The following is a 16,578-nucleotide window of genomic DNA, read 5'->3' as shown; positions in this document are numbered from 1 at the left end:
AAAATGATAAAATATCAGGGAGCGAGAAGCTCGAGTCGAGCGTAAACTTGCATCTCGAGGCGGCAGCACCGATTCTCGAGAATCGAGATAAAAGTGAATACAACGGCGGGGTGGGTTGGCGAATTTGTCTATACAGCCAGCTCGCATGTGCCAGCAGAAGAGTGGAAGCAGAAGCATTCGAGGCTATTCGACGGATAATATGGCCGACATCCGAAAGGTGGCCAGAGCTCTCGTCCGCCTCGTTCTCGAGTTGAAAACTCCCCTGTCGTTTACCAAATTGATATCGGCCGTCGCCGGAAAGTTCGCTGCCGCATAAGCTTCCCCTGCGGTGCACGCGGATACATGCGGATATGCGTGGAGAAACTTCCGCGCGACGCAAAGATTATTAGCGCGGCAAGTTGCACAAGAGAGTATCCTATCGCCGATAAAGTTCCCGGCGCGGCGTGCAATTCGCGTGGCTGCTCGAGAAACCAGCTTTCCCGGTTATCGAATGACCGCGACCGATGTTGCGAAATTGTTTCGCCGGAACTCCCTCGCAACTCGCTAACTGTCACGGAAGGAGTTCCGATTTATCGGACTGCGTGGAGACTTTCTTTCAACCAGAATTTACCGAAACCGGTTCTCCGTCGGATTGCATCGAGACGCGTCTGACAAGTCGGATAGATTAGTTTCTCGATCGGGTGTGGGATCGTTTACCCTCGACAAACAACACTGAAGTACTGTATAGGGTGTACAAAATATAAGCATTCCGATCAGGATGATTCTGCATCTCTTAATCGGTGCTGGAGCTTTGTATTAGGTTGGAGGGAAAGTTCTGTCGTATTTTAAGCGAAAGTTCAATCCGGACACCCCCAAAAGTCCTATTTTTTTTACCACGCTTATATTAACTTGCTTGTTGTACGCGTCAAATCTTGTAATCGAATTTTAAACCTCTTCCCATAGTCCAATCCTGCTGAAATTTTGTATACACGCTTGCTTCCGATGATAATGAGAGTAGAAAATACAATATATAAGAAAAACTTTTTAAAATCCACGCTTATATTAAAATGTACTTAAAAGGTGAAAATAATTTTTTTTAGGTTCTCCATAAAATACCGAATTTAGTGTTAAATGATTAATAATATTTTTCCCCAATAAGCAATTAGTTCAAAATTTCTTCTGTTGTAAAATTAGTGTCGGAATAGATAGAAAAATTTAATATAAATTTAAATAAAATCGTGACATTAGTGACTATAATGACTTTTATTTTTATAGTCACTAATGTCACGATTGTATTTAAATTTATATAACAGAAGAAATTTTGAACTAATTGCTTAAAATTTTATGGAGAACAGAGAGAAAATTATCTTCTCTTTTTTAATGCATTTTTATATAAGCGTGGTTTTTAAAACTTTTTTTTTCATATATTTTATTACGTTTACGAGGCGTAATTTGCATTATTCGGAAGCATAAAGCTGCGCTTCTAGTTGTTTTCACAAAGCTGCGCGTCGGCTACATGCAGCCAAATAATGCAAATTACGCCTCGTAAACTTTTGGGGGCGATTGCGACCTAGATGGATCTTTCACCTAGCGCTTTTGATTACTGAAAAACCCATCCTCGCATTTTCAAGAAATGAGAAATCCTAGAAACGAGTCTACACCCTTAACACTAAACCTACAGAGTCTTAAAAGTATCTGGTACATGTTTCCTTATAAAAATGACAAGATTAATTTCATTTAGACTTTGTGCAGCTCCTATTGCGATATGTGCTCCACTAAAAAGATATCTGTACAATCATTTCTTATGAAATTATTTTTATTATATCAATAATCGTAAAATAAAAAATCTGGACATTTTGACCGGTGATGATAGGTTTAATGTTAAATAAGCCGGTATATAATTTTGCTTGTAAATCAAAAACGCATGCTGCTAGAGAGTAATTGGGAAACAAAAATTGACAGGTTATCTGAAAGATGGCAACAAGTTGTTACACAAATAATGGAAATTATATGATTGAATAATATTAAACATAATATTTTTACATCAGAACTTTCCCTCCAGCCTAATATTGGACTAGCAAGAAAATAATTTCAATATTTTAAGGCGAAAAAAACCGAATTTCTTTATTCAAGCGATGAACAGTAATCAATTTTCTTATTTATTCTTCTTCAAAAGAGCATCTAACAAAAGGGAAAATATCTTATTCGTTAAAGTTCATTGTTTGAATAAAAAATATTGGTTATCGATCAATACGAATACTAATCGGGCTAATAGAAGGCAGCTGTTAACCTCGTCATAGTACCCATAATGCCAGGTAGCTCCGAACGACTAACAATAATACACAGACAGGAAATATTGTAAATAGAATATTAAATACCTATAATATCGCAGGTAAATACAGTGCAGGCCAGCTGTAAGCTGTAATCTACAGTTGCGACCGCTTATAGAACGCTCTTTCACATAGACAGCGTAGCCAAGACCTTTCCCGAATGTGGATGTGCTCGCACGCATAACCGCGAGCGTAATTCATGCACACGCGCTTTCACATGTAGATGCAGCAACCGCATGATTTATCGTCTTACGTGACCGGACGGACTCTCGGTCCACTTCTATCATCGGTTTCCCTCGACTACGTTTTCCACGGCGACGTTCCAGCCAGAAAAAAATGAGTTCAAACGGCTTGAAAAATTTCGTTCCCGCGGAATATGACACGAACCATCCCTTGTCTCGAAATGCTTTCCGAGTATGAGTAATACTCGCACGCTGACAGATCCGAAGGTCTCGTCGATTAAGGTGTACTCTACTTTGCAACCACGAACGACGCACTTTTATTCAGAAACTTTGTCTGCACAAGTTTTCTATACGTATTTTCTATACAGTGTTTCGGTATTTCGTTAAACAAATGTGTGTATACAGTATTTTGTTAAAAGAAGAAGTAGCAAACCAATATATCTCGACTCGCAATCAGTTTGAACCTTGAAGCTTCCACTTTCGTAAGATATTTTTCATGATTCAGCGACCGGAAGGTTCACCTGAGGAAACCAGCAATTTTTAACTTTTTTAAATGTAATCCAGTAGATTTCGGCAAGAAAATGCCGAAAATGCAAGTTTCAATCCTAGGAATCCACTGGTTCAAAAGTTATGCGTGTTTAACAGTCAAAACGCTTCACTTCACCTGATGGGACGCTAATTTTTAACTTTTTAAAATCTAATCCTATACATTTTGGTGAGAAAATACCGAAAATCGAAGTTTCAATGTTAGGCCTTCACTGGTTCAACAGTTATGCGTGTTTAAAGTTCAGCGATTTTAACCTGCGAAAATCTCTAACCAGTGAAGGCCTAACATTGAAACTTCGATTTTCGGTATTTTCTCACAAAAATGTATAGGATTAGATTTTAAAAAGTTAAAAATTGGCGTCCCAGCAGGTGAAGTGAAGCGATTTGACTGTTAAACACGCATAACTGTTGAACCAGTGGATTCCTAGGATTAAAACTTGGATTTTTTCACCAAAATCTACAGGACTACATTTTAAAAAGTTATAAATCTCTGTTCTTCTTGTGAAGTTCAGCCCCTCATTCTTGTTCTGTATCTATAAAACAGCCATAATGATCGTAGATTATTCCCTCATCATAATAAACATTGCAACACTGATTTCGCCGTATTTTAATCAACGACACAAAGTAGATTGATGAATGCATGAAATGCTAATAATGTATGCGCACGCGACAATTTACTCCTCAGCTGAATGTTGTCGCTGCTAACAATTAAGTATGGTAATTCTGACTTTGACTAACTTAGGGAGCGTTATCGGAGACGCAAAATTTCGGGGCGGCACTGAACCGGCTAATGAACCGTCAAAGATCGTATTTCTGCTTGGTTATTCATCATCGGCGCAGGTCGACTATCATCCCGTGGGACCAACTTCTCTGCCTCGAATTCCGAAGTTCCTGGTAACGCGCACATACATATATATGTGTGTGTGTATCTATATTCATTCAGTGCGGAGCATGTCTGCATCCAAGTTACACGCAATGCATACGGAAAACGTTATTTTTCTCCGAGCAGGAACTTCTATTGATAACAACTGAATCTAACAACTCGTCTGTATGTGTTTCTGAATTCTTGGATTGGTTTCCGCGATCGCTATGGCCGCGGCCGCGCGCCGCGAGCTTCAACGACTTCCTCCGCGAAATTGCTATGAGACCAAAGGGAAACCATTCTATCCCTTCGCGAATCTTCGCGTTTCACGAAAAAAAATTCTCCACTTCGCCGATGTCAATTTCATGGAAATCGAGCGACATTCTTTCTACCCTTTGATCGCCATGCTTATACAGACTTAGAACAATCACGATTGGACCTATGATATAATTTACGAAGATTTTAATAAAGTCTAACAAATATGAATGTTACTTTCTTCCTGGATGAAATAAGATTTGTTTTCGTTTCTAATCAATATTTAAGCAGTAAAATAAATGTAGTCATGCCAGAAATATAAATTTTCTTTTCTCTTCTACGACATTTTTGGGGATAAGGAATTTCCGAGTACCGTTATAATTAGACAGCGGATTTGACGCATTTATGGCAACAATGAGTGGGTGAAATTTATAACAGTAGAAACGTTAGAAAAATGTAAAGACACTGTTACAAGTATAATTCTGAAACGCCCTGTACACACGCAGCTGGAGTAGCTGGTAGCACGGGAGAATCTAGAGCGTCCCGTAATAAATTGCTAATCGTTTAGCGCGACGATCAAGATTCAATGGGGCCGCTTCGGAAGCAGGTCGAGAGGAAAAGTAAAACATCAAGGTCCTCTCACTCTTCTTTTGGACCGCGTCAGCCTGTCGTAACCCGCGTCCATATCGTGTCACCTAGCAACGTTCCGGGGAGCAACTCGCGTCGCGTCGTATTTTAACAAGTTTTTTTCGGCCGGGTACGCGTCACTTCCGGAACTTCATTTACGCTGAACGTCGAATAAACCGCCAGATCTCGTCGAGTAGTTTCGAATATCTTTTTTTTCCTTTCTCTCTCTCTCTCTCTCTGTCTCTCCTGGCCGTCGCTCGACATAGCCGAGGTACCCGTGAATCAACCGAGAGATTCTGCCCACGTTTTACAGCTTCGCTTTTACACCTTCCTCCTCCCCTCTCACCCCTGTTCGTTCCTCAACTTCCACTTCTTCCAGTTTTTTTCTCCAACCCCTTCTTTTCCTCGACCTGAAATTCCGAAGTCCTGCTCGCCGCTGCCTTTTCATTTAGAATTTAATGTTTCAGCTGTTCTCTCCGGCTTCTCTCCTCCCTTTCTCTCTCTTCCTCTTCGTCGCACTCTTTCTCTCTGCCCATCGAGCTCTCCGTGGAAACGAGGTCGTGGTATAAAAGATATTGTAGAAGAACAAAGGGAGAGAGGGGGAAGACGTGAAGTAGAATGCTGGGCCGGAAAGGGTCGTTGAGAAAGTTTTTATCGGACACGGACTGAAGACCTCGCTCGTGATCGATTTTCTCGATCGACCAAGTGCCTCCTGACCACTTCCGCGGTCGTTGTTGCGTCGGTTTCATAGCGGAGGACTTGTCGATTCAATTTCGTCGTTAAAACGATGACTTGTCGCCGCGCGGGCAACGGCCGCGCTCAAAGAGTACTGAAAACATTTATTGCCTCGACCTCTCGAATTCGCGTGCTAGCTAAGTACGTGCAATGTGCATAACGATGTCGACGATCGAATCAAATCACCGAGGTTCGATCACGTCGACAAACAATGGACCGCGAACTCTCGTTCTCGATGAATCATACGTCAATCTTTACAGCTACCCACATCAATCGTGGTACAAGTGGTCACTGTGTGCACATGTGTGTACTGCGAAGCTTTATATGCATTTCTGCCGTTATAAACGTTATCATACCCGCTCTGCGGCAGATCACAGAACGTTTAAATTCGCAAACTAACTTTGTCCAGCTTTTATAAAAAACGAAACAACAGAAATTTGCGAAAACAGTCCTTTAATGTGGATTTTTGCGAATACGTCGTATCAATATTTAAACACAAATAAAATATAATAAATGTAATAAATGTTATCATACCTATTCTGCGGAAGATCAGAGAACGTTTAAATTCGCACACTAACTTTGTCCAGCTTTTATAAAAAACGAAACAACAGAAATTTGCGAAAACAGTCCTTTAATGTGGATTTTTGCGAATATGTGGCTATGTGGCTTATGATATTTGGTCCCCTCAGGGTTTCAAATTCGTTTACCCAATCCTCTTTCTCTTTCCACTCTCACCATCGCCTTTTCAGCGGGACCTACTGTTTATGGTGGGTTCCGAACCACCTTGATTTTTGCGAATACGTCGTATCAATATTTAAACACAAATAAAATGTAATACGTGTAATAAATGTTATCATACCTCTATTCTGCGGAAGATGAGAGAACGTTTACATTCGCACACTAACTTCGTCTAGCTTTTATAAAAATGAAACTTCAAAAATAGGAATCGCGAAAACAGCCCTTCACTGTGGATTTTCGCGAATGTGTCATATCATTATTTAAACGCAAATAAAATATGCAATGCTGCGAAGCTTTATGCATTTGTGCAGTAATAAATGTTATGATACGAACTCTGCGGGAAATGAGAGAACGTTTAACTTCGTCTAGGTTTTATGCAAAGAAACTACGAAAAATAGGGATTTGACCAAAATATATAGAAATATGGAACTACCTGTGTAAAATGAACATTTTAAATTGAAGATTTTTTTGTAATATTCTGCACCCTCTTTTTACGAGAAGCGAGTGCACTCGCTAAAACTATACTCGCGCAGAAAGTTTCATAATTTCATTTCCGAGTTCACTAACCTTTGTTGAAAGGATCTCTGTAATTGGGCATTCATCACGCTCTGGCTAGAATAACCACTTGTGGACAAACTGCCGTCGGAACTACTGCCTTCTGGAAGTTGCTGAAACATCGATTGGTAATTAGTTCCTCCTTGGAGGATGGCACAGGAGCGTATAATTATATCGATTGCCGTCGATTCACCCAACGCGGCACGCCGAGAACGTGTATTTGGACGCGATTAGATGCTGCATCGATATACATAATAATAATTGGCTCGTATAATAGAATCGTTGGCATAGCTCGCCTGTATACGTAGAAATTTCGGTGACCGGCCATATTGGCAAATATGTACACACTTATTTACTCGGCAAACGGGTCGCGTAACGATAAACGCGCGTCGATAACCATACCTCGCATTTCAGGAGAGAAGTGTCTATAAACCGCTTGTTTTTTTATCAATTTTTCATTTAAGCGTAACATTTTAATTATGAGGATTTAAGCATAATATTTGAGAAAGTATTTCCAACGTTCTACACTTTGGAAAAATAGAATAAAAATGCTTGACCGGAAGCAAATCCTTGCGATACCGTCTCTGAAGAGATCTGGCCGAGACGAATTTGTTTGAACAGAAACGCCCAAAGAATTATTGATCTCAAATATTTCTAATCGATAAATCAACGAAACAAACCAGCAGTAGGTGTTTGTTTTATTCGTGGACTTTAGTTGTTAGCAAGCGTGACCGTTCGACGTGTCAACAACATCCATACCACTTCGCACTCTTATCCATCGTCGTAAACCAAGCTTAACCTGTCACTTCCTCCAATATTCGATATAAAGCGTTGAATGAATTGTAGCCTGATCCAACATCAATATTGATCAAGTACACATCTGGTAAAAGCCATAACTTTGCTGGCGCGGCCACGCCTGACACCGAAGACACCCTAACTAATTAAATCTCCGGCGTCTTCGCTCTAAGCGACGAGAGTATCGATGGAACCCACGTCAGTGGGAGCAGTGATATAATCGATCGGAAATTGATGTGTCGATGCTTTTTCCTGGTGGAAATGACAATAATTGAAGAAAAGTACTAGCCATTATTTACTATTCCAAGTTATAATTCGCAATGTCGATCCAACGCTTTACGGTGAAGATCGCTCAACTTTAAACACGCATGAACCAGTGAATTTCTAAGATTAAAACTCGGATTTTTGGAATTTTCTCATCAAAATCTACAGGATTAGATTATAAAAAAGTAAAAAATTTGTGGTCCTGCAAGGTGAAGCTCAGAAAAGCGTTTTTCTCAAAACACATTTCTTTTCCTCAGATTGAAACTCAGATTTTCTGCATTTTCTCGTCAGAATCTACAGGATTACATTCAAAAAAGTAAAAAAATATCTGGTTTCCTCAAGTGAAGTTAAACCGATTGCACGTTTCAATTTTCTTCTTTCTACAAAGTCTTCGCCTTTATCCGTTGCCGTTTAAATAACACAATTTCTCTTGCTTCATTACAGTGACGGACACGTTCAACGCAAGATTCCTGTGAGCCTTCAAAGGACTGTTAATTTCCAGCGGCCGCGCGGCTACGACAGGAAGGGTGAAGAGAGATCCGAGGATTATTTCTCATGTCTGACGCGTCTGGCGGCGTTAGATGGACACTTAGAAAGTTTCACGAGCCCCGCGCAGCGTCGGTAAGCGAAGCGTTTATTTCTGTTTTAATCGGTCCGTTTGTCTCGGCGATAAACCACGAGAGCCATGTCTTTTCCCACAAGCTTACAGCGTTCACGGACAAGTGTCCATTTATTCCCGGGACCGAAATGAGTCCCGCAGTAAATTTCCACCGTTTCCTAGCCTTCCGCGGGGATTCCGCACCCCGGCCGCACCTGCTGCAACTGACCCCCTTAAGACATGGCGAATAACCATAGAAAATTGCATCCCCCTCCGCGGATTCTCAAGACGGCATCCGGGCGAATTTCTTTGGTGACGAAAGTTATATTTTATAAAAATATAATATATGTTTAATATCATTAAATGATATAATTTCCATTATTCGTATTCATGTTTTCCAATCATTCTCAGCATTATGTGTTTCCGATTTACAAGCAAAATTACCTGCTTATTTGAAATACGACAGAGCTTTTCCTCCAACCTAATATATTTATTTATACAGCCAGGTACAACACTAAAACTAATTTCCATTTGGTAGATAAAGAAATGTATCAGAGAAAGAATTCGCCATTTCACTGTTTATCCCGGAAATGATTCATTCGGGCTGAGATTTCTATAATTTTCAAATTGTTTACCGCCTTAATTGGTGCCACTTCATGTGCCGCTCTAGCAAGATTTCCCCGGGTATTTTCAATAATAAAGTAAAACAAGGTGGAACGAGCAAACAATTCAGTAAATCGATAAAAACAACCAAAGGGGAAGGGGAGTAGACAGAAAGAAATATTAATTAGTGAAGAAAAGAGAGGGTGTTATCAAACAAAACGCAGGTATTCTTCTGCGAAAGGGAACAAGAATGGAAGAAAATTGTACAGAACAATTCTGTGCAGGTTTAATTATTTCGCATAAAGCTTGTACCGTCTCAATAATTTTTCTTGTCGGTGTACAAATTGGAATTTTAATTTTGAGAGATCAATGGATTCGCTGCAGCTAATTACTAACGAGCGAGTAGTATTTTCAAGCGGTGGATTTGATAAGCCATTTTAATTAAACCATTTTAATGAAATATCAGACAGTTGAATGCGCAGCTTCCAACGCAAAAACATATGGTCAAGCGAGAGATTTTAGAATTACGGTAAATTGTAGGAAATATGGAACAACGTTCTTTCAATTATCCTCCGACACTTAAGCCCTTTCATCTTTCATTTTTGTCTACGAATACTTAATATAATTTCTATTTGCTCCCGGCAGTCGTACGTAAACGAGCATGTTTGTCTCTTCCAGTGGCATTACGGTCTTTCATAACGAGCAAACTTAATTGAAGCAGTGGACAGTAGGGCACAGTAGGGCACACCAGTGGACCGTCTGACTTATATGTAATACTACTACTTACGGCGACGTCGCAGGGTTATCTATTGTCACCGGCAACGCGGAAACGCATTTAGTCCGTTCTATTATCTACTGCACAAAGTTTCCCATTATTTATGCATTTTACTACGAGCGAAGTTCGCCGTCGATGCAGTTAACAGTTGTTACAGTTTCCACCTCTTGCTGACTTATCCCATGCACTTCTCTACCGACGCCTCGCGCGATTATCTATTGTGCATGGCGTCTCTAGCAAACGGCAGTCGTGTCAAAAGCTGTTCGTTCCCGTCTGCAGACATCCGAGTGCAGGTTCTCTAGAGCCTCCATTCGATCCTTACACTTGACTAAATTGCTCTGTTCTATGCAGAAAAGACTGGCTTTGGTCGACACGTTTTTCGACCAAAAATATCTTTACATTATAAACAGTTTAAATTACAATTTATTTACCTTACATTTCACTAAATTGCTCTGTTCTTTACAGAAAAGACTGGCTTTGGTCGACACGTTTTTCGACCAAATATATCTTTACATTATAAACAGTCTAAATTACAATTTATTGGATTGGCAAGAAAGTAATTTCGGTATTTTGAGGTGAAATAAAATCGAATTTCTTTATTCATTCGATGAACTTTAATCAATAAAATATTTTCTTGTTTATTCATTTTGGCAAAAGATCATCGAACAAAAGGGAAAATATTTTATTCATCAAAGTTCATTGCTTGAGAAAACAATTAGGCACTATTTTGCCTTAAAATACCGAAATTACTTTCTTGCCAACCCAATAGCTTACACTTCGCTAAATTGCTCTGTCCTATGCAGAAAAGACTAGCTTTGGTCGACACGTTTTTTGACCAAAAATTTGTCTACGCAAAATAATATTTTTCTTGTATCTTTACAGTGTCAACAGTCCAAATTATAATTATTTTGCAATTGTTTAAACTTGAACAAAAAGTACATTCGAAAAGGGGGTGATTCTATTAGGTTGTTGCATATGAAATATCCGATTTTTAACAGTGACATTAAACATTCACAATTTTGTACCCAATGCATTCTATCTACAAATGTCAAGTTTCTTAATTGTATTACGGTAAAAATAAGACGTTATGGTCATTCACGTTTTTCATTTACAATACTGTTTTCTTGATTTTGTAGTTGTTTTGTACCATCAACGACTAGTAAGTTAATTAATCACCACATTTTGACCAAGAATCATATAAAAGTTGCTTTTCCAGACATATGTATAAAAGGAATACACGACAGTCGCGTTGATTGACGTTGAAATGAACTTTATTTAAAGGTTAAATTATACAATAAATATAAAAGTATGAAAGTAACAGGCACGCGGTTGCCTTACAAAAATGACAAGAACAAATTTATTTAGACTTTGCGCGTTTCTTACTATAACATGTGCTCTAATAAAGATATTTATTAAATCATTTCTTATGAAGGCATCTTTATAATTTTATTAATTGTGAAATAAAAAATCTAGAACCGGTCGTGGTACGTTTAGTAACAATAAACCTATAAATTATAATAACATTTCTTGATCGAAACGTTTTATAAGAGTTGCATACTAAAATCGGACATTTCATATACAACAACCTAATATTTTTGTAAAAGACAAGTCGAAAATGTGGAATAAAATTTTTTCACGTAAATCGACGGTTTATGTATTTACGAATCTTCAGAGAACACTCTTGATTCTTCGGCTATTCAATTAAATTGGTAATTTTCCATTACGTTGATTCGTGATTTCCAATCATTTTAATCGTAATCTGGTACACACTACTGTCACATTACTCAAGGGCTAACGACTCTCCGGCTGCGAAACGAAGCTATTAATCACGAGGATGATACATCGACTAAGCTCGCGAGATTCGATTAGGTAAAACGAATAACCGCTGCGGCGAGTCTTGATTTACACGCTCCCGTTTTGTCTGGAAGTTAACTAAGAACTTGTCGAAGTGATTTCTGGCTCTTTGCGTACAGTGATACCAAAGTAATAAGATCGTGTTTCCTACGTGACGTTTCGAATGTAACAATTTTAATCTGAAGTGTAAGAAAAATTTAACTTGTTTTGGTAAAATTATCCGAAGACAAGTTGGAACCGTAGCACCAATCGATCGGTTTTCTTTCGATGGTTATTTCCGGTGTTGGAAGAGGAAACAACCTCTTGAATAAATGAAAAACCTTTTTTCCGTGATACGCGAAACAAACAGGTAAATTTGGCGACGCGACGCTTATGGAATGAGGGCGCATTACGCCATACGGTGCACGACGGTAATAGGTCCATTACATCGAATCGACGATATAATAGACTAGTATATGCATCTGCAAAGACATTCTATTAAAAAAGAGGAAAAACGCTTGTGGGGAAGAATTGAGAATATGCCAATACCAGGCAGAAGTGTCGTACTCAGATACGACAACGCCTCCATGCAGGATAAAACGTGTGAAAAATTGGCTCGATGCTCAACCATTTAAAAATGAAATTGGCCACTAATGTTCAGCCTGCCTGGTCCTCAATGATTAATTTGTACGCCATTGCTTCAAAACACTGCGAAAATACATTTTCATATTGGGATGGTGATTCTTCATGACAATATAAAACGAAAACGAAAAACCCGCCTGAAGTGTTGCAACCCGCCCAACAGAGGTGTACGTTGAGTACATTCCGGGTATGATCTACCCAACGTACAGCTTTGTTGGTCCGGTTGCAGCACGTCAGGCGGCTTCTTCACTGTCAATAACTAAAAAACGCAGCCGAAATCGCAATTTTTGTATTGTTCATTTCCGTCTTATATTGTCATAAATAGACTGCGGATCTTTATATTTTCATACTGGGATGGTGATTCTTCATGACAATATAAAACGAAAACGAAAAACCCGCCTGAAGTGTTGCAACCCGACCAACAGAGGTGTACGTTGAGTACATCCCGGGTATGATCTACCCAACGTACGGCTCTGTTGGTCGGGTTGCAGCACGTCAGGCGGCTTCTTCACTGTCAATAACTAAAAAACGCAACCGAAATTACAATTTTCGTATTCTTCCCGTCTTATATTGTCATGAATAGACTGCGAATCTTTATGCACTTATGGAGAAAGTAGCTAGGTGAAATGTAAAACAATAAAATATTAGAAAGACGTCATTAAGAGATGAAATGAATTTTTATTTAACTCGTGCTTCCCACAAATGATGCAGAACATTTTTATTTTGCCTAAAGATCCGCAGTCTGGTCATGAAAAATCACCCTAAAATTTTTCCTTATCTGTTGTCGAACATTATGAAGGTCGGTTAATATTTGAGTGAACCAAGAAGATTTTCGCCTAACTTGCAAGCGTCCCGAATCGTCCAGCGAGCATCGGCGCGCCGCGTGGGTCCGCGAATTCGGCGAGGGTGGCACGAAAATCAGATTCGAAGTTCTTTTCATACCGAAACTTTCAATCTATTTCATTTCTATTACGGCGTATCCGATAGCGGTAAGAAAGTACCGGATTACCGATAACGAATGCGAGGAGCCTCACAATCCCGGAGGGGATGCGATAAGGAAAGTTTCGAGGAAAATCTTCGCGTTGCTTCATAAAGCCGCGACTGTTGCACCCCCTGGCCCCCTTTTTCAGTCAAAGGCATCAAAAGCAACGGCGGCGTCGGCGACGGGGAACGGTGAAAGGGGGAGAGAAAGAGGCTGGGTCCAGGGATGAATTCTCCTGGTAAACGAGGGATTATTCTTCCTTGTTGATAAACCGTGAGCACCAGCGGTGAAACTCTTTGCGTTTATTAAAAGGAAGTTGGATCCCACAAAGATCGTCGAGAGAATCGAAAACAACCGGACAGTAAATTTACGTTATCTCCGGCTCGTCTTCCTGAAAATTCCCTCCCGGTTTCGGACGAGCATCGGCGGAGGGGGATCGCGACGAGAGTTTGCCGAGGGAACCGCCGCGGATGGGAAATTACGTCTGTAATATTACCAGTTACAGGCAATTGCCCGTTATTCCGGACTGAGGGATAGCTTCATTCGATCTCGAGCGAAATCGCGAATGTTGGTGAACGTCTTTCGACGGTGAATTCTCGTAAATTTTGATCATCGTTAACGGAGCGCGCACCGATCTCAGAGGGAATTATGCAGGCTCCGTTGACGGGATAATTGAAACGCAAATAGAAACTGGGAAAAAGAGGGATATTGATAACATTGGACTATAAAACATTTTCCAAGAGGATAAAGGATCCGTTTCCGACGATAAGCTTCCTCGAAACAGCTTGCGGAATAATTTCCTGCGACCATTGTACCGGCCTCCCCGCTATTGAAAGTATACCTTGTACAGTTAATACGACCCATTGAAGGGTAATGTGATACGACGGAATTACAATGCGCTTGTATAGCAATACACTGGTTCCCGAGACCGCGTGAATTATTTCTGGAAATAATTCTCCAGATATCAGTGGATTTCATTGCGATGCATATTCGTAATAATAGTTGTTGTTAAATTCATCAAATGTACCGACTAATTATGCACTTGTTAATACCGGCCCAAATGTTACAAATCATCAATTGTTTCACTCCGCTTGATAAATACCATTGAAATTTATTGATGCGACTGGGGATTTGTAAAGGGCAATGATTGAAATTATATTACGTTAATTACAACTAAAATAATTTATTACCATAATCCAATTCTTCTCTGCGTCGAAATCGTTGCCGTTGCGTTTCGCGCATTTTTTGTGCCAACAAATTAATAATTTTGTCATTTTTAGAATAAATAATTTTAAATCAATCAATTTTAAAATAAATGTATTAATTATTGTATCACAGTTGAAAACAATCGACGCTCTATTAATCCTATTCATTCTAGTTAACTTGAAACTTTATATTCGTTCGCAATAAATGTCACGTCGATACATTTTTCATTGAACAATTGAGCAAGTCGAGTTTCGCGAAATCGAATATTTCATACACACCCATCCATCTCGAAATTGCGAGTCTCGACATTTCGTGTACGACAATTTACTATTGAATATTGTTTATAAAATTGTTCGATGGCTATGAAAATATCAAAAAGTTTGTAACAAACGGTGTCTTAGATAATTATATTAATCTAAGTGGCAGACTTTCGTTTTTTTCATTAAAAGATCAGCTTCTAATTTATTTTGCTGTCGCGAGGATTTCCCGAGGATCTAAAGGGATACGAAGACCGCGCTAATTTTCCGCCAATCCGAGGTGATCCTTGTAGCGGGAAGTAAACGACGCGACGGAAGTAGCGGAAAGGAAGGCGACCAGACGGCGAAGAAAAAGGAAGGGGAATCCTCCTCGGGCTAATCTAATTTGCTGATGTGACGAGGAGACAGTAAATTGTCGGGAACGCGGCATCGATCCACGCAGGAAAATTGAGAATACGTTCGTGTTCAATCTGAAATCAAACTGATCCGCGGCGTATCAAGATTAAGGACGAATCCTCGTCTTTTTTTACCTGGAAATACGGTTCACAGTGGCGAAGCTTATCTCCTACAGAAGACTAGATATCTCCTAAAATTTATAAGATTTTTTATTTGATCTTCATTTCCATAATTTTATTCCAAGGTGCCAATCTGTTAACATTTTCATTCATTTTTTGGGCTGCTCTTTACTTTACCGGACTCAAAATTTCTTCCTTTCTCTTATAAATTGTAATGTGTCTGGTATGTAATCCAGTAGATTTGTATCCGGGACAGCTGCAGATCGAAGTTTCGATCCTGTAGGATCAATGGTTCAGGAGCTATGCTAGCTTGAAGTTGAGAAATCTGCAGTGTTTTTGACAGGTAAGGGCGCCGCCATATTGGTTAGTAGTGATGGTCGCGCGCTGTTACTGAGTTTGTTGTGATTCGGTCGAGGGGGGCGCAAAGGACCGGCGGTTCTGCTCGGTAAGCGGCTCGCGGTCGTCATTACAAACCAATATGGCGGCGACCTTATTCCTCAAAAATAGCTCAACTTTAAGCAAGCATAACTCCTGAACCATTGATCCTACAGAAACGAGACTTCGATCTGCAACCGCCCCGGTTACAAATCTACTGGATTACATACCAAATACATCATAATTTATAGGAGAAAGGCACAAATTTTGAGTCCGGTAAAGTAAAGTTTACCCATTTTTTGAGTCAAGGGAACAAAAATTTGTAATTTTATCAGCACAATTTATAAAAGCAAGTATACTGAAGTATATTTAAACTGTTTTGTTTTTGAGTACTAATCCAAACTTGGCTATTGAAATTGAACTTTTTCCCCTCAATTCGTGCCCCCTCCCCTCCGCTCCTAATCTTCTAATGGGCCCCCAGTACATATTGAACTTGACCCCACCCCCATTACACAGTTTTCCTATAATAGTATGCTCTTTTATCCGTCCCCATCCTTAGCTTTAAATTTTGATTCACCTCAGATAAAGGAAACTATTATTTAAACAGAACGATGAAAAATGACGGGACAGGTTTCCGTGCAGCGAGAAAATCCGTGACAACGACACCAATGCACACACACACGCGCGAGCACACAAAATCTAATTTGAAGAGCTCTGTTGTTCTCTGAAGGGACTCGACGAATTCATATTTTCGTGTTCAGCGTGACACCAATAACAGTAGCGGAGCAGAGCGCGCGGCAGAAATACGAGTTAGAGGATTTTCCCTGCGTTCGTATTTCTTTCCGCGGGGATTCATGTTTTCTGCGGGAACCGTAAGGCGTATTAATATTTAATAATAGAAAAGAAGAAAAGCCTCGGCGAGAT

General features: G+C 39.7%; 1 protein-coding gene and 1 long non-coding RNA gene across 5 annotated transcripts in view; one reads left to right on the top strand and one right to left on the bottom strand.

Annotated features, from left to right (window-relative positions):
- Nlg-5 (neuroligin 5) overlaps window positions 1-16,578 on the top strand; it is a 251,955-nt gene that overhangs the window by 172,354 nt on the left and 63,023 nt on the right. For all 3 annotated transcript variants that reach the window (XM_076432492.1, XM_076432490.1, XM_076432491.1), the window contains one exon: window positions 8,313-8,489. The gene's annotated coding sequence lies outside the window, so the exon portion shown is untranslated. The remainder of the gene's footprint in view (window positions 1-8,312; window positions 8,490-16,578) is intronic.
- Window positions 1-16,578, bottom strand: part of LOC143213042 (uncharacterized) — a 98,431-nt gene that overhangs the window by 38,720 nt on the left and 43,133 nt on the right. For both annotated transcript variants that reach the window (XR_013009850.1, XR_013009851.1), the window contains one exon: window positions 6,822-6,922. This is a non-coding gene — a long non-coding RNA (uncharacterized LOC143213042). The remainder of the gene's footprint in view (window positions 1-6,821; window positions 6,923-16,578) is intronic.

The sequence above is a fragment of the Lasioglossum baleicum genome, chromosome 10 (genome assembly GCF_051020765.1).
Source record: "Lasioglossum baleicum chromosome 10, iyLasBale1, whole genome shotgun sequence".
Taxonomy (NCBI): domain Eukaryota; kingdom Metazoa; phylum Arthropoda; class Insecta; order Hymenoptera; family Halictidae; genus Lasioglossum; species Lasioglossum baleicum.
The sequence above is the reverse complement of the archived record's forward strand: the minus strand, read 5'-3'. Positions and strand labels throughout refer to the sequence as shown.